Raw genomic sequence first — 15,190 nt, 5'->3', positions numbered from 1 at the left:
AGTCCTCTAACGCTACGATGTCAGACTCCCTGAAACACTTTCAAATGTATGCCAAACAAACACCATTGATTGCAAAGTTAAAGCCATACAACTATATGCACAAGGACTCATTTAAAACATTTACACTTGAAAATTAGACAAAACATAATTTACTCGAAGAACAGTGCAGATGCAAAGGTTGGTAGAATGACGGTAAATTCTCCATCAGTTTATGTGATCAGGTTCTGAAAACTCAAATATTTACTCTGAATCAAAATTCAAAAGATCTGCAGAAAGAATGGGGTGTCAGCTATGATACCTTGAGTTTGAAGACATCTATTTTGAAAATTGAACTACAGTATTTTATTTTACCTTTGACAGACCTACAGTAAATGAAGTGGATTAACACCAGGTAACAGAATGATGGTAACGAGATGATGGCATGGGTCCCTAATCTGTAATACACAGAAATGCATAATTATGAATGTCATCCTCTTCATGCTGATGTATCCTGAATAGGTACATAAAAAGGTAGAAAGATGCAGCATCTTCCTTTGAATTTTGGGGTATTATTCTACCCACTGGCAATTATTTTAATTTGCCCCGCCCCCCAAATTAGACCAAAATTGTTGATCCGGACGAAATCTGAACCAATCGTAGACTTCTACATTTGTTTTACAAGTTTGGACAGCACAGTACAGAAAAGTAGAAAAATAGTGCAGTATAATACAGGAGAGTACTCTACTAGTGTGCTCTACAGAAACTGTACTTTTCCTTACATTTGATTAGGTATTAAAAAGGGATCATTGTTAAACGTCACCATACTACCCCTCTATACAGCGTGTTTGAGTATGAAAGAAGAGCGAGGGGGTGTCCCTAAAGAAATTACACCATCTTACCCAAGTAACAGAATAGGCATTAGTCGTAACCAGCCATGATCATTCAGTACAACCAGTGTTTTAAAAAATGTAATTATTGTATTGCCTCAAATGCAGAGAGAAACTCAGACTAAGAGAAATTTCATTTAACAAAATTAATTTAATTGTTTTTATTTCCGTAACAGAGGTTTTAGTTGACAAGGGGTCATCCAGTGAAAAATGATATATTAATTATACTGGACCTGGAAATTTGAGACCATGTACACAGTGTACAAAACATTATGAACACCCTTATGTCACTTGCTAAAACCACTTCAAAAATCAGCGTAGATGAAGGGAAGGAGACAGGTTAAATAAGGATTTTTAAGCCTTGAGACATGGATTGTGTGTGTGCGCCATTCAGAGGGTGAATGCGCAAGACAAAATATTTAACTGCCATCGAAAGGGGTATGGTAGTTAGTGGCAGGCGCACCGGTTTGTGCCAAGAACTGCAACGCTACTGGGTTTTTCACCAAACAGTTTCCTGTGTGCATCAATAAATGGTCCACCACCTATAAGACATCTAGCCAACTTGGCAAGTGTGGGAATCATTGGCATCAACATGGACCAGCATCCCTGTGGAACACTTGACGCCTTGTAGAGTCCATGCCCTGACGAATTGAGGGTGTTCTGAGGGCAAAGGGGGGGGTGCAACTCAATATTAGGAAGATGTTCTTAATGTTTTGTACACATTGTATATACACTACATTACTAAAGTATGTGGACACCTGCTCGTCGAACATCTCATCCAAAAATCACAGACATAAATATGGAGTTGGTCCCACCATTGCTGCTATAACAGCCTCCACTATTCTGGGAAGGCTTTCCACTAGATGCTGGAAATTGCTGTGGGGACTTGCATCCATTCAGCCAAAAGAGCATTAGTGAGGTCAGGCACTGATGTTGGATGATTACGCCTGGCTCGCAGTCGGTGTTCCAATTCATCCCAAAGGCCAGTCAAGTTCTTCCACACGGATCTCGATAAACCATTTCTGTATGGACCTCACTTTGAGCACAGGGGCATGGCCATGCTGAAACAGGAAAAGGCCTTCCCCAAAACTGTTGCCACATAGTTGGAAGCACAGAATTGTCTAGAATGGCAACATATCCTGTAGCATTAAGATTTCCCTTCACTGGAACTAAGGGGCCTTGCCCGAACCATGTAAAACAGCCCCAGCCCATTTACATTTTTATTTTTTTATTTCACCTTTATTTAACCAGGTAGGCTAGTTGAGAACAAGTTCTCATTTGCAACTGCGACCTGGCCAAGATAAAGCATAGCAGTGTGAACAGACAACACAGAGTTACACATGGAGTAAACAATTAACAAGTCAATAACACAGTAGAAAAAAAGGAGTCTATATACATTGTGTGCAAAAGGCATGAGGAGGTAGGCGAATAATTACAATTTTGCAGATTAACACTGGAGTGATAAATGATCAGATGGTCATGTACATTGGTGTGCAAAAGAGCAGAAAAGTAAATAAATATAAACAGTATGGGTATGAGGTAGGTAAAAATGGGTGGGCTATTTACCGATAGACTATGTACAGCTGCAGCGATCGGTTAGCTGCTCAGATAGCAGATGTTTGAAGTTGGTGAGGGAGATAAAAGTCTGGCACTGTGATAAACTGCATCCAGTTTGCTGAGTAGAGTGTTAGAAGCAATTTTGTAGATGACATCGCCGAAGTCGAGGATCGGAAGGATAGTCAGTTTTACTAGGGTAAGTTTGGCGGCGTGAGTGAAGGAGGCTTTGTTGCGGAATAGAAAGCCGACTCTAGATTTGATTTTCGATTGGAGATGTTTGATATGAGTCTGGAAGGAGAGTTTACAGTCTAGCCAGATACCTAGGTACTTATAGATGTCCAATATCTGGATTTGTGTAAAGGAGAACCTGGAGAGGCTTGGGCGAGTAGCTGCGAGGGGGGCGGAGCTGTTGGCCGAGGTTGGAGTAGCCAGGCGGAAGGCATGGCCAGCCGTTGAGAAATGCTTGTTGAAGTTTTCGATAATCATGGATTTATCGGTGGTGACCGTGTTACCTAGCCTCAGTGCAGTGGGCAGCTGGGAGGAGGTGCTCTTATTCTCCATGGACTTCAGTGTCCCATAACTTTTTGGAGTTGGAGCTACAGGATGCAAATTTCTGCCTGAAGAAGCTGGCCTTAGCTTTCCTGACTGACTGCGTGTATTGGTTCCTGACTTCCCTGAACAGTTGCATATCGCGGGGACTATTCGATGCTATTGCAGTCCGCCACAGGATGTTTTTGTGCTGGTCGAGGGCAGTCAGGTCTGGAGTGAACCAAGGGCTATATCTGTTCTTAGTTCTGCATTTTTTGAACGGAGCATGCTTATCTAAAATGGTGTTACTTTTAAAGAATGACCAGGCATCCTCAACTGACGGGATGAGGTCAATGTCCTTCCAGGATACCCGGGCCAGGTCGATTAGAAAGGCCTGCTCACAGAAGTGTTTTAGGGAGCGTTTGACAGTGATGAGGGGTGGTCGTTTGACTGCGGCTCCGTAGCGGATACAGGCAATGAGGCAGTGATCGCTGAGATCCTGGTTGAAGACAGCAGAGGTGTATTTGGAGGGCCAGTTGGTCAGGATGACGTCTATGAGGGTGCCCTTGTTTACAGATTTAGGGTTGTACCTGGTGGGTTCCTTAATGATTTGTGTGAGATTGAGGGTATCTAGCTTAGATTGTAGGACTGCCGGGGTGTTAAGCATATCCCAGTTTAGGTCACCTAACAGAACAAACTCTGAAGCTAGATGGGGGGCGATCAATTCACAAACGGTGTCCAGGGCACAGCTGGGAGCTGAGGGGGGGGGGGGGGGGTCGGTAGCAGGCGGCAACAGTGAGAGACTTATTTCTGGAGAGAGTAATTTTTTAAATTAGTAGTTCGAACTGTTTGGGTATGGACCTGGAAAGTATGACATTACTTTGCAGGCTAACTCCTCCCCCTTTGGTGGCCTTCCTGAGCCAGGATTCAGACACGGCAAGGACATCAGGGTTAGCAGAGTGTGCTAAAGCAGTGAGTAAAACAAACTTAGGGAGGAGGCTTCTGATGTTGACATGCATGAGACCAAGGCTTTTTCGATCACAGAAGTCAACAAATGAGGGTGCCTGGGGACATGCAGGGCCTGGGTTTACCTCCACATCACCCGCGGAACAGAGGAGGAGTAGTATGAGGATGCGGCTAAAGGCTATCAAAACTGGTCGCCTAGAGCGTTGGGGACAGAGAATAAAAGGAGCAGATTTCTGGGCATGGTAGAATATATTCAGGGCATAATGCGCAGACAGGGGTATGGTGGGGTGCGGGTACAGCGGAGGTAAGCCCAGGCACTGGGTGATGATGAGAGAGGTTGTATCTCTGGACATGCTGGTTGTAATGGGTGAGGTCACCGCATGTGTGGGAGGTGGGACAAAGGAACTAGGGGCTCCATTGTAAACTAAAACAATGATAACTAACCTGAACAACAGTATACAAGGCATATTGACATTTGAGAGAGACATACAGCGAGGCCTACAGTAATCACAGGTGTTGAATTGGGAGAGCTAGCTAAACAGTAGGTGAGACAACAACAGCTAATCAGCTAGCACAACAACAGCAGGTAAAATGGCGTTGACTAGGCAGGGAGGGTCGGATTAACTACACACAGAGCCTGAGTGTGGCTGGGGCCGACAGATAAAACATAAACAAGCAGAATGGAGTACCGTGATTAATGGACAGTCCAGCATGCATCAGCTATGTAGCCAAGTGATCAGTGTCCAGGGGGCAGCGGTGGATGGGGCAGGGAAGCTAGACTGGCGAGTATTATCCAGGTTAAAAAAAAACTGTATGGATGTGCAGAAGGTAAAGCAGCTAGCAGTGGCTAACAATGACTAAATAGCTTGTAGCTAGTTAGCTGGTTAGCTTCTGGAGGTTCTTGAATGTGTTCTAAAAATTAAAAATAATAGCGATTCCGTATCACATTGGGTGAGGCAGGTTACCGGAAGGTATAATCAAATTAAAAATCGAAAAAGAGATTGAAAGTAAATATGGGTCCAGTGAGTGGTTGGGACGCGGCGATTCAGACAGTTAGCAGGCCTGTGCTAACAAGCTAACAGTTAGTAGGCCGGGGCTAAACAAGGTAGCAGTTAGCGGACCGGGGCTAAACAAGCTAGCAGTTAGCAGGCCGAATTAGCAAGCAAGCAGATAGCAAGGGCTAGAAAGTTAGTCATTGGGGGACGTCGCGATGGGGTGAGTCTGTTTATGCCTCTTCATGCGGTGACATCGATAGACCGGTCGTGGGTCCGGATATTGTAGCCCAGGAGTATGCTTCGGTGGTAGCACAGGAGCTCTGGCCGGGCTAGCTTCAAGCTAAGTAGATGGAAACGCTAGCCAGGAGTAATCATCCGGGGTTGCAGTTAGCTAGTTAGCTAGTTGTGAAGATCCAGCTGAAAATGTTCCGTTTGCGGTGGGAATCCGGTGGGAATCCGGGGATAAAAATAATAGGTCCGTTATGCTCTGGTTAGAGTCGCGTTGTTTGAACTGGCGAGAGCTTTCCGAGCTAAAGGTTAGCTGATGACCAGTTAGCTGATGACCGCTAGCAATGGTTTGCTGGTAGTTAGCTGGCTAGCTTCAGTTGAGGGGTTCCGGATCCGAATTAAATATAAATACTTTAGGAAAAAAAAGCAGATCCGCGCTACATTGGGTGAGGCGGGTTGCAGGAGAGTATTTCGAAGTTGAGGTTTAGCTAAATGTTTTCAAAGATATGCGAAGAAAAATATGTAAAAAGATATATACAAGGGACACGACACGACAAGACGTCTGACTGCAACGCCATCTTGGATTCCATGTGTGGATTCCATTATTCCTCCTCCACCAAACTTCACTGTTTTGCATTGGGGCAGTAACCTGTTAGAGCTCTAGGGGCGCTATTTCATTTTTGGATAAAAAACGTTCCCGTTTTAAGCGCGATATTTTGTCACGAAAAGATGCTCGACTATGCATATTCTTGACAGTTTTGGAAAGAAAACACTCTGAAGTTTCAGAATCTGCAAAGATTTTGTCTGTAAGTGCCCCAGAACTCATTCTACAGGCGAAACCAAGATGATGCATCACCCAGGAATTAGCAGAATTTCTGAAGCTCTGTTTTCCATTCTCTCCTTATATGGCTGTGATTGCGCAACGAATGAGCCTACACTTTCTGTCGTTCGCCCAAGGTCTTAGCAGCATTGTGACGTATTTGTAGGCATATCATTGGAAGATTGACCATAAGAGACTACATTTTCCAAGTGTCCGCCTGGTGTCCTGCGTCGAATTCGGTGCGCAATTGCCAGCTGCTTCTACTTTACCATTTGATTCAGGGGAGAAAGCATGTGTCCAAGAACGATGTATCAATGAAGAGATATGTGAAAAACACCTTGATGATTGATTCTAAACAACGTTTGCCATGTTTTCAGTCGATATTATGGAGTTAATTTGGAAAAAAGTTCGCGTTTTGAGGACTGAATTTTCAGATTTTTTTTGGTAGCCAAATGTGATGTATAAAACGGAGCTATTTCTAATACACAAGGAATCTTTTTGGAAAAACTGAGCATCTGCTATCTAACTGAGAGTATCCTCATTGAAAACATCAGAAGTTCTTCAAAGGTAAATGATTTTATTTGAAGGCTTTTATGTTTTTGTTAATGTTGCGTGCTGGATGCTAACGCTAATGCTAACGCTAAATGCTAACGCGAAATGCTAACGCTAGCTAGCTACTTTTACACAAATGATTGTTTTCCTATGGTTGAGAAGCATATTTTGAAAATCTGAGATGACAGTGTTGTTAACAAAAGGCTAAGCTTGAGAGCTAGCATATTTATTTCATTTCATTTGCGATTTTCATGAATAGTTAACGTTGCGTTATGGTAATGAGCTTGAGTCTGTATTCACGATCCCGGATCCGGGATGGGGAGATCAGAAAGGTTAAACCCAGATTTGTTCATTGGACTGCCAGATGGTAATGTGTGTTTCATCACTCAACAGAAAGCGTTTCCACTGCTCCAGAGTCCAATGGGCGCCGCGCTTTACACCACTCCAGCCACAATACCAGCACTTAGTTAACCCAGGCAGCTCCAGCAGGGCAGAAATTGTTGGAAAGGTGGCATCCTATGACGGTGCTACATTGAAAGTCACTGAGAGCTCTTCAGTATGGCCATTCTAGCCATATTGATGTTTGTCTATGGAGATTACATGGCTGTGTGTTCGACTTAATACACCTGTCAGCAATGGGTGTGGCTGAAACAGCAAATCCACTCATTTGAAGGGGTGTCCACCTCCATGTTTGATGGTGGGGATGGTGTTCTTGGGGGTCATAGGCAGCATTCCTCCTCCTCCAAACACAGTGAGTTGAGTTGATGCCAAAGAGCTCCATTTTGGGCTCATCTGACCACAACACTTTCACCCAGTTGTCCTCTGAATCATTCAGATGTTCATCGGCAAACTTCAGACAGATATGTGCTTTCTTGAGCAGGGGGACCTTGCGGGCGCTGCAGGATTTCAGTCCTTCACGGCGTAGTGTGTTACCAATTGTTTTCTTGGTGACTATGGTCCCAGCTGCCTTGAGATCATTGACAAAATCCTCCCGTGTAGTTCTGGGCTGATTCCTCACGTTCTCATGATCACTGCAACTCCACGAGGTGAGATCTTGCATGGAGCCCCAGGCCGAGGGAGATTGACAGTTCTGTGTTTCTTCCATTTGCGAATAATCGCACCAACCGTTGTCACCTTCTCACCAAGCTGCTTGGCGATGGTCTTGTAGCCCATTCCAGCTTTGTATAGGTCTACAATCTTGTCCCTGACATCCTTGGAGAGCTCTTTGGTCTTGGCCATGGTGGAGAGTTTGGAATCTGATTGATTGCTTCTTTGGACAGGTGTCTTTTATACAGGTAACAAACTGAGATTTAGGAGCACTCCCTTGAAGAGTGTGCTTCTAATCTCAGCTCGTTACCTGTATAAAAGACACCTGGGAGCCAGAAATCTTTCTGATTGAGAGGGGGTCAAATACTTATTTCCCTCATTAAAATGCAAATCAATTTATAACATTTTTGCCATGCATTTTTCAGGATTTTTTTGTTTTTATTCTGTCTCTCACTGTTAAAATAAACCTACCATTAAAATTATAGACTGATCATTTTTGTCAGTGGATAAACTTTTCCCCTCACTGTATCTCCATGAAAATTATGACACCACTGAGTCATTCATTCACACCCTGTTTAACAGTCGAATGCTTCTCCCTTCATGTCAAAACCTGCTTTGGCCACATTTTAGCCTAGAAAATAATGAGACCTTACAGACTGTCAAAACTCATTTCACAGACATCAGATTTTGTCCTAAAATACATGTGACAGGTCCTTCTTGGCTTAAAGAGAAACATTGGGCATATACACAGACTATAAACAAACCAGTGTGTGAAATAGCTCGGCGACTGCCGTTAGTGTTGAGGTGTTCCGTCTGTCAACCATAGCTGCTTAAGTAAATGGACCCAGTGTATGGGCTGAAGGCCAGTGCCACGTTACTTTATTAAAGATGTATGGAGGCCAGGGGGGAGATGACAAAGACAGAGGCTCTCCAGGCTAACTTACACAAGTCTGTGTGTGTGGGTGGTTACCATTAGCGTCGCATTAGGGGAAAGAGACTAACATTCAACCACTTTGTCATGGAGTTCATTTCAAAAGAAGAACTGTCATTCCACAGATACAGCAAGATCAAAATAAAATTCAGTAGAAGGGCTTGATTTTGGATAGAGATGTTTTTTTTTTTATAAGTGCAGGCCAGAGTAGCGCTTCACTCCTGCAAGCTCACCAGCTCCATCCCTTTAACACACAAGTCACACTCAACAGCAGGGCTTCTTTATTCCAGTGCAGCCCCTTCAAATGGTGCCCCTCTCCCCTGGGTCAGATGTGCTGGCCAAGCAGCAGCCAAGAGAGTTAAGCTCAAGGTCGAGCTCAGGTTTCCCTTTGCCTCCGGCTCCCTGGTGACAGCCCGGGTCATGTTCTCAGAGCAGGGCACAGGACAGGATCCACCTGTGGAGAGCTGCCAAGCACCTGTGTATGCTACTGCCACCAGGGAAAATAATAGTCAGCTCCCGAGTGGCGCAGTGGTCTAAGGTAATGCATCTCGGTTCTAGAGGCGTCACTACAGACACCCTGGTTCGAATCCAGGCTGTAACTCAACCAGCCGTGATTGGGAGTCCCATAGGGCGGCACACAATTGGCCCAGCATCGTCCAGGTTTGGCAATCATTGTAAATAAGAATTTGTTCTTAACTGACTTGCTTAGTTAAATAAAAGATACAAATAATGAGGGGGCATGTCTGTATGAGTCCCAGGATGCAAGTAGCATACGGGTGGCAGGCTAAGCACTGCAAAGCGAATCATCTACAATAATATCTAAGGTTGTTATTCAAGACACAACAGTGCAGATCAGGGTTCCAGTTATACAGTGCCTTGCGAAAGTTGAACTTTGCGACCTTTTGCCACATTTCAGGCTTCAAACATAGATATAAAACTGTATTTTTTTTGTGAAGAATCAACAACAAGTGGGACACAATCATGAAGTGGAACGACATTTATTGGATATTTCAAACTTTAACAAATCAAAAACTGAAAAATTGGGCGTGCAAAATTATTCAGCCCCTTTACTTTCAGTGCAGCAAACTCTCTCCAGAAGTTCAGTGAGGATCTCTGAATGATCCAATGTTGACCTAAATGACTAATGATGATAAATACAATCCACCTGTGTGTAATCAAGTCTCCGTATAAATGCACCTGCACTGTGATAGTCTCAGAGGTCCGTTAAAAGCGCAGAGAGAATCATGAAGAACAAGGAACACACCAGGCAGGTCCGAGATACTATTGTGAAGAAGTTTAAAGCCGGATTTGGATACAAAAAGATTTCCCAAGCTTTAAACATCCCAAGGAGCACTGTGCAAGCGATAATATTGAAATGGAAGGAGTATCAGACCACTGCAAATCTACCAAGACCTGGCCGTCCCTCTAAACTTTCAGCTCAGACAAGGAGAAGACTGATCAGAGATGCAGCCAAGAGGCCCATGATCACTCTGGATGAACTGCAGAGATCTACAGCTGAGGTGGGAGACTCTGTCCATAGGACAACAATCAGTTGTATATTGCACAAATCTGGCCTTTATGGAAGAGTGGCAAGAAGAAAACCATTTCTTAAAGATATCCATAAAAAGTGTCGTTTAAAGTTTGCCACAAGCCACCTGGGAGACACACCAAACATGTGGAAGAGGGTGCTCTGGTCAGATGAAACCTAAATTGAACTTTTTGGCAACAATGCAAAACGTTATGTTTGGCGTAAAAGCAACACAGCTGAACACACCATCCCCACTGTCAAACATGGTGGTGGCAGCATCATGGTTTGGGCCTGCTTTTCTTCAGCAGGGACAGGGAAGATGGTTAAAATTGATGAAGATGGATGGAGCCAAATACAAGACCATTCTGGAAGAAAACCTGATGGAGTCTGCAAAAGACCTGAGACTGGGACGGAGATTTGTCTTCCAACCAGACAATGATCCAAAACATAAAGCAAAATCTACAATGGAACGGTTCAAAAATAAACATATCCAGGTGTTAGAATGGCCAAGTCAAAGTCCAGACCTGAATCCAATCGAGAATCTGTGGAAAGAACTGAAAACTGCTGTTCACAAATGTTCTCCATCCAACCTCACTGAGCTCGAGCTGTTTTGCAAGGAGGAATGGGAAAAATGTTCAGTCTCTCGATGTGCAAAACTGATAGAGACATACCCCAAGCGACTTACAGTTGTAATCGCAGCAAAAGGTGGCGCTACAAAGTATTAACTTAAGGGGGCTGAATAATTTTGCACGCCCAATTTTTCAGTTTTTGATTTGTTAAAGTTTGAAATATCCAATAAATGTCATTCCACTTCATGATTGTGTCCCACTTGTTGATTCTTCACAAAAAAATAGTTTTATATATTTATGTTTGAAGCCTGAAATGTGGCAAAAGGTCGCAAAGTTCAAGGGGGCCGAATCTGTTCAATCAAACCCGTCACACTATGAGTGTCAGTGGATTTTGAAGAAACTTGGATATCTACTTCAAAAGAGTGGAAAGGTTGGCAAAATAGAGACACTGGATTTGTTAGGATAATAGTTCATTCCTGCCATTAAGGTAAGGAGAGGTAGACTAGCCTAGCTAGGGCACTGACACCAAGCAGCCAGGATAGACCACAGGGGAGGTACATTGTGAAACGCCAAGCAAAACAATATTCATTATGAGTCGCAGGGTAATGTGTAAATGTTAGCTCCTTCCTTTGCGTTGCTTTGAATTCCCCACCCCATCGCTCTGATTAACTGGGCTGACTGATACACAAGCCCAGGGACCTTTTTCTTCAGTGCAAAACTGACAAGTTTGCCATTTGGTTAGGAAAAAAATCTAACTATAGAAATCGAATTACTGTGCTCAGTGTAGATTACATGTGGATTTATTTTTAGCTCTTCAGCTACTGTCAGGAAGTAGCCAGTGTTTCCTTTATTCTGTAAGACAAACACTGCGCAAAACAGTCTTGTTTGGGTAGCCTAATTGGTAAGTGCCAAAGCACAGCTCCATACCTGGCACCTGTGTGCAGTGCCGTTACTGGTAGATCCGCTTCCTGTGGCTTTAGATCCTTAGCAGGCTGCTGGGGGGCAATTTGATACGTCTGATTGTATGACAATCTCTGACACTGGGGAGTTATCCTAAAGGGGAAGAGGAGATTCTCAGTTGGCAAAATAGAGCGGGAATATCAGGCTACCGATGTGACAGGCTGGGCTACTTCTCCACAAGCAGCGTCCTTTCCCAAGGCCCAACAGCTGGAGCTCAGGACAACACAGGACTCCTGGGGAGATGACACACTGATTGTCAACCTCCATTGTGTATCAAACAATTCCACAAGGTCAAAGTGTAATATTGAGGTTGATGCTGCCATTACTGTAGGCTTAAGGTTGCTACAAGCTTTCCTCAGTCGAACGAATCGCATGGGCACTTTTGTCCACATCGTCGTTGCGTTCCACCCAGAGGAAGTCCACCTTGTCTAGTGTATCCATTAGGGGGCCATTGGGGAACCAGACTAGCTTACCAAGCAAGAAGGCACTCTGCAGCTAGTGACGAGATTCAAACTTCCGGATCCGGTGGTTATGCCTTTTTGTTTACAAATGTTAACTAGCTAGCTAAAACATTTAAACATGTTAACCCTCGCAAGGCTGCAGGCCCAGACGGCATCCCCAGCCGCGTCCTCAGAGCATGCGCAGACCAGCTGGCTGGTGTGTTTACGGACATATTCAATCAATCCTTATCCCAGTCTGCTGTTCCCACATGCTTCAAGAGGGCCACCATTGTCCCTGTTCCCAAGAAAGCTAAGGTAACTGAGCTAAACAACTACCACCCCGTAGCACTCACTTCCCTCATCATGAAGTGCTTTGAGAGACTAGTCAAGGACCATATCACCTCCACCCTACCTGACACCCTAGACCCACTCCAATTTGCTTACCGCCCAAATAGGTCCACAGACGATGCAATCTCAACCACACTGCCCTAACCCATCTGGACAAGAGGAATATCTATGTGAGAATGCTGTTCATCGACTACAGCTCAGCATTTAACACCATAGTACCCTCCAAACTCGTCATCAAGCTCGAGACCCTGGGTCTCGACCCCGCCCTGTGCAACTGGACTTCCTGACTGGCCGCCCCCAGGTGGTGAGGGTAGGCAACAACATCTCCACCCCGCTGATCCTCAACACTGGGGACCCACAAGGGTGCGTTCTGAGCCCTCTCCTGTACTCCCTGTTCACCCATGACTGGGTGGCCACGCACGTCTCCAACTCAATCATCAAGTTTGCGGACGACACTACAGTGGTAGGCTTGATTACCAACAACGACGAGACGGCCTACAGGGAGGAGGTGAGGGCCCTCGGAGTGTGGTGTCAGGAAAATTTTTATGTACATATTCTTTATCCCTTTACACTTGTGTGTATAAGGTAGTAGTTTTGGAATAGTTAGGTTAGATTACTCGTTGGTTATTACTGCATTGTCGGAACTAGAAGCACAAGCATTTCGCTACACTCGTATTAACATCTGCTAACCATGTGTATGTGACTAATAAATGTGACTTTTACATGTCTGGTGTTCTATGCTTCAACACTACTTCTTAGCCTAGGAAACATGTCCCTATGAATTGCAACAGCTTGAACTGTTCTTACAACTCGACAGAGAAAAGGGAAGGTTCGTCCACTGAACACTTCAAGAGGAGATGGAGAAAACAGATCTCCGTTAAAAACACCAGCACTGGGCTCCCCCTCATTCACACCAGCCTGATTTTACTGTGTGTGAGGGGCAAGGTTTTCATATAGGTTGCAGGCCAATAGCACATTAACAGTCCTCAATAGATTTGACTTCCATCTTGTGTCAACAGCTTTACAATTTATGACATATACAGTGTCTTCGGAAAACATTCAGACGCCTTGACTTTCCCACATTTTGTTAGGTTACAGCCTTATTCTAAACTGGATTAGAAAGTCCCCCCCCCCCCCCTCAATCTACACACAATACCCTATAAATGACAAAACAAAAACAGGTTTAGAAATTTTTACAAATGACATTTACATAAGTATTCAGACCTTTGACTCAGTACTTTGTTGAAGCACCTTTGGCAGCGATTACAGCAGAATCTTCTTCTGTATGACACTACAAGCTTGGCACATCTGAATTTGGGGATTTTCTCCCATTATTCTCTGCAGATCCACTCAAGCTCTGTCAGGTTGGATGGGGAGTGTTGCTGCACAGCCATTTTCAGGTCTCTCCAGAGATGTTCGATCTGGTTCAAGTCCGGGCTCTGGCTGGGCCACTCAAGGACATTCAGAGACTTGTCCCGAAGCCACAAATGCGTCATCTTGGCTGTGTTCTTAGGGTCGTTGTCCTGTTGGAAGGTGAACCTTCGCTCCAGTCCCTGCCGCTGAAAAACATCCCCACAGCATGATGCCGCCACCACCACACTTCACCGTAGGTGTCAGGTTTCCCCCAGACGTGACATTCAGGCCAAAGAGTTAAATCTTGGTTTAATCAGACCAGAGAATCTTGTTTCTCATGGTCTGAGTCCTTTAGGTGCATTTTGGCAAACTCCAAGCGTGCTAACATGTGCCTTTTAATGAGGAGTAGCTTCTGCCTGGCCAATCTACCATCAAGGTCTGATTGGTGGTGTGCTACAGAGATGGTTGTCCTTCTGCAAGGTTCTCCCATCTCCAGAGGAACTCTTGAGCTCTGTCAGTGACCATTGTGGTCTTGGTTACCTCCCTGACCAAGGCCTTCTCCCCCTGATTGCTCAGTTGGGCCAGGTGGCCAGGTCTAGGAAGAGTCTTGGTGGTTCCAAATGTCTTCCATTTAAGAAAGATGGAGGCCACTGTTCTTTGGGGGACCTCCGATGCTGCAGAATTATTTTGGTACCCTTCCCCAGATCTGTGCCTCGACACAATCCTGTCTCGGAGCTCGATGGACAATTCCTTCGACCTCATGGATTGTTTTTTGCTTGGGACCTTACATAGATAGGTGTGCGCCTTTCCAAATCATGTCCATTCCATTTACCACAGGTGGACTCCAATCAAGTTGTTAGAAACATCTCAAAGATGATCAACAGAAACAGGATGCACCGGAGCTCAATTTCAAAACTCATAGCAAAGGGTCTGAATACTTCCATTAAAAACAAAATACCTTATTTACATAACATATTTGCAAAAATTTATAAAAACCTGTTTTCGCTTTGACATTAGATTGCTGAGGATTAAAAAAAAAATGTTTTATCCATTTTTGAATAAGGCTGTAACGTAACCAAATGTGGAAAAAGTCAAGGGGTCTGAATACTTTAAGGCACTGTACATCTTCATTTATAGCCCAACGGTTACCATGAATATTATCAAAGGAACATCTCTGTCACACAGTATACCAACATAGACAATTATATGCATCCTGCTATGGTACATGGGTGAAAATGGTTGTCCAGCTGTAGACAATAAGGCTAGACCCTAAAGACATTTACCAATCAACATAACACAAGGTTGTACATTTTCATGTGTAGTGGCCTTTCAATGGAGACCTTCCTGTGGGAGAGAATGAGTGTCCAGCTTCAGACAATAAGGACAGAACCAAAAGACATTAGCCTCATCTAGCTCATGTACAAAGCAGTACACATTTACAGAGTGACTGATTCAGAACAGTAGTAGTTTTAGTACAAATAACCAGATTGTAAATAACTATC

The 15,190-nt window shown here is 44.3% G+C and overlaps 1 protein-coding gene and 1 long non-coding RNA gene across 9 annotated transcripts in view; one reads left to right on the top strand and one right to left on the bottom strand.

Annotated features, from left to right (window-relative positions):
- The window catches only part of ndrg3b (ndrg family member 3b), a 77,169-nt gene that overhangs the window by 56,563 nt on the left and 5,416 nt on the right, over positions 1-15,190 (bottom strand). The window lies entirely within an intron of this gene.
- LOC149981265 (uncharacterized) lies at positions 3,631-9,372 on the top strand. Its single transcript, XR_016483311.1, has 2 exons — positions 3,631-5,784; positions 6,845-9,372. It is a non-coding gene; the product is annotated as an uncharacterized LOC149981265 (long non-coding RNA).

The sequence above is a fragment of the Oncorhynchus mykiss genome, chromosome 9 (assembly GCF_057628025.1).
Source record: "Oncorhynchus mykiss isolate SJ-2025 chromosome 9, ASM5762802v1, whole genome shotgun sequence".
In the NCBI taxonomy this organism is placed as follows: domain Eukaryota; kingdom Metazoa; phylum Chordata; class Actinopteri; order Salmoniformes; family Salmonidae; genus Oncorhynchus; species Oncorhynchus mykiss.
This window is presented reverse-complemented; position numbering and strand designations above follow the sequence as displayed.